Source organism: Gymnodraco acuticeps, unplaced genomic scaffold (assembly GCF_902827175.1).
Source record: "Gymnodraco acuticeps unplaced genomic scaffold, fGymAcu1.1, whole genome shotgun sequence".
In the NCBI taxonomy this organism is placed as follows: Eukaryota; Metazoa; Chordata; class Actinopteri; order Perciformes; family Bathydraconidae; genus Gymnodraco; species Gymnodraco acuticeps.
The window spans coordinates 241456-244970 of record NW_022990473.1 but is presented as its reverse complement, the minus strand read 5'-3'; positions in this window follow the sequence as shown (position 1 = coordinate 244970).

Below are 3515 nucleotides of genomic sequence, written 5' to 3'. Positions count from 1 at the left end.
CCTGGTCTTCTCTAAAGAAGAGGGACCAATGGAAACGTTGTCATGTTGCCGTTGTTCAGCATGGAAACATTCATTAGCTAACAATGACATTATTGTTCTATTAATATAAAGGGAGGTCAGGTACTCTTTAAAACAGCTGCTAGTTATGGGTACTTTTTACTGAAGTACATTTCAAAGCCTCTTTACTTTGACTTGAGTAAAGAAGTTTAGTCAGTACTTCTACTTTCACCAGAGTATTTTTAAACACGAGTATCTGTACTTCTACTCGAGTAAAGCATGTGTGTACTTGTGCCATCTCTCTGCTGTCATGGCGTACATGTTGCCAGCAGTGTCAATCCTGCAGAATCGGCGTGGGCTGCTGGTGAGTTTGTCATCGTATGATCCTTAGAAATATCCGTGCAGTTCTCTCCTACTCACTCATGTGGGAGGTGCGGGGCAGTTATGAACGACACCTTTACCCTCGGTTATTTTTCCATCTCTGAACAACTGTGTCCATCACTTCTCTCTCGCTTCTTCGCAGCTTTAAAAGGGGTCTGTGCACAGAGTCGCTATCCAGAGGAAGCTTTTAGTGCTCAGAGTGGACTCTAAGTGCAGGAGTCTTCAGTGGATTTGTCTCCTTTAAAGCCTTTTAAACTTCATTTCTTAGACCTTAACCTAAGCCTGGCTCAATCTGTAGGTAACAGTATTAACCCTTGCATTTATTAACACAGTAGAAAGGCAAGTAAGGGTTAATGTCCTGGAGAGACAACTAGTTAATACAATAAGTGCTTGGTCATCATGTTAATGTGAAGCAATGAAAAGCACTTATTGTAAGTCGCTTTGGATAAAAGCATCAGCTAAATGTAATGTAATGTAAAAAAGATGTTTGTTGAATGTGACATTGAAAATAAGACACAAGACAACTGCATGAAATATAAAACATAAAACATGCAGTCACTTCTGTGATCCTGGCTCTGATAAAGCTGAAATCACTGATGCAGCCAGGGTGTGTGTGTGTGTGTGTGTGTGTGTGTGTGTGTGTGTGTGTGTGTGTGTGTGTGTGTGTGTGTGTGTGTGTGTGTGTGTGTGTGAGATTAAAGAGAGTGGTTAATGATTTAGGAAGGCTGCAGAGCACACGCCAGACGTCTTTGATGTGCTGAAGGTTGCTTCAGAGCAGAAAGGCAGGTGTTGGTAGACCTCTATTTGTCTTTCAGTCAAACAAACATCAAGCCAGGGAACTAAAAGAAAGTCTGGACGGTTATGCAATCAGTATAGGTTGCATGAACGTCAATCAAACACTGAACAATTATGCAATTGCAGGTGTTGCTTGATCAGCTCACTAAGATAAGATATCCCCTATGTCCCTGCTATTGGTCTTTAAAGCTAATGTTAACATGAATGACAACTGTACTGGCTGTGAACTATTTTACAATTCACCAGTTTACATTATATAGAGGCTATAAGTCAATCAAGGGTGTCGTTCATCATTCAGATGTACTGCACCTAGCTGGCTAGCGCTAACATTTAAGCGCTTTGAGCACCAGGAAAAGCGCTATATAAATAACATGTATTATAATAATTATTATTATTAACATTAGCTGGTATTTTAGCGTTGGTTATGTGAACAGTAATCGCAAACTTAAGGCCTTTGTCCTCAACAAGACCTCAGAAATACCACTTACTTTGTACAGTGTATGATGGACACACACACACACACACACACACACACACACACACACATACACACACACACACACACACACACACTTGTTCCCAACCTGTGTGACTTGTTGGAATGAGATGACTGCTTCTGACATATCAGTTTGACCCTGCTTCAACAGGGTCGCTCGTGTTGTGTGTGTGTGTGTGTGTGTGTGTGTGTGTGTGTGTGTGTGTGTGTGTGTGTGTGTGTGTGTGTGTGTGTGTGTGTGTGTGTGTGTGTGTGTGTCAGGGCTAATGTGGCGTACGGTGACATTCTGATAAATCTCCAGGCGCTCTGCCCTTTCACAGGTGCTGGCTATGTTAATGGAGAGAACAGATACTGCTCCACTGCTTCTCTCTGCAGATACTCACCGTACAGATGGACACAGAGCGAAAATTAATAATGTTAAGGTACTTGTACTTTACTCGAGTATTTCCATGTTATGCTACTCTGTTCTTCTACTCCACTACATGTATTTAATCCCTTCAGTTGCTTCACAGATGAATGATGTGAAATCTAATCAAGTGTTGAATCAGACTTTAGTTCCACCTGGAGTAAATCCACCAGCTACCCTGCAGTATACAAAGTACTTCAAACTAGCTGCACCTTTACCAGCTTTGAGAACACTTTCATGATCAATCATTATAAAACATATCATATATATTATTCTGAAATGGACCAATCTGCACAACGACTACTTTTACTGTCTTTCACTATATTTTGATGAGAATACTTTTCTACTTTCACTTGAGGAACATTTTGAATGCAGGACTTTTACTGTAACAGAGTATTCCTACACTCTGGTACTTCTACTTTTACTCAAGCACAAGATCTGAGTACTTCTACTTTTACTCAAGTACAATATCTGAGTACTTCTCCCTTTACTCAAGTACAATATCTGAGTACTTCTACTTTTACTCAAGTACAAGATCTGAGTACTTCTACTTTACTCAAGTACAAGATCTGAGTACTTCTACTTTTACTCAAGAACAATATCTGAGTACTTCTCCCTTTACTCAAGTACAATATCTGAGTACTTCTACTTTTACTCAAGTACAATATCTGAGTACTTCTCCTTTTACTCAAGTACAATATCTGAGTACTTCTCCCTTTACTCAAGTACAATATCTGAGTACTTCTACTTTTACTCCAGTAAAAGATCTGAGTACTTCTACTTTTACTCAAGTACAAGATCTGAGTACTTCTACTTTTACTCAAGAACAAGATCTGAGTACTTCTACTTTTACTCAAGAACAAGATCTGAGTACTTCTACTTTTACTCCAGTAAAAGATCTGAGTACTTCTACTTTTACTCAAGTACAAGATCTGAGTACTTCTACTTTTACTCAAGTACAAGATCTGAGTACTTCTACTTTTAGAGGCCATCTCTCTGGTTCTGCTTCACACATTGAAAGTACTTGTTTATTGATTATATGTTTTGCTTTAAAGAGGCCCTGTTACGCTTTTTGGGGTTATCACTTTCCTGTAGTGTGTTCTATAGGTTTTAGTGCATGTAAATGGTCTGCTAAGGCTAAAATCTGAGGCAGTTTCTCTCTCACTGTTGAGGTCAGATATCTTGGGAAACTCTATCTGTAAATGGCTTTCTGACCGCAAAACAAAATCACCATACTTCCTTTATTTGCAGCTCTTCTGTAGTGATAGTTTTAAATTCCTTGGCAAGATTTTGAGCGACTCTTCCATTAAAAAAAAGTTAGCGTCAAATAACACACAGTAACAGCTTCTTTCACAGGAGAATGAATAATGACCACATGTACCAGACACACCTGTAATGTATGTCCCGTGTTATATTGACACTACAAGAAGTTCATTGTAT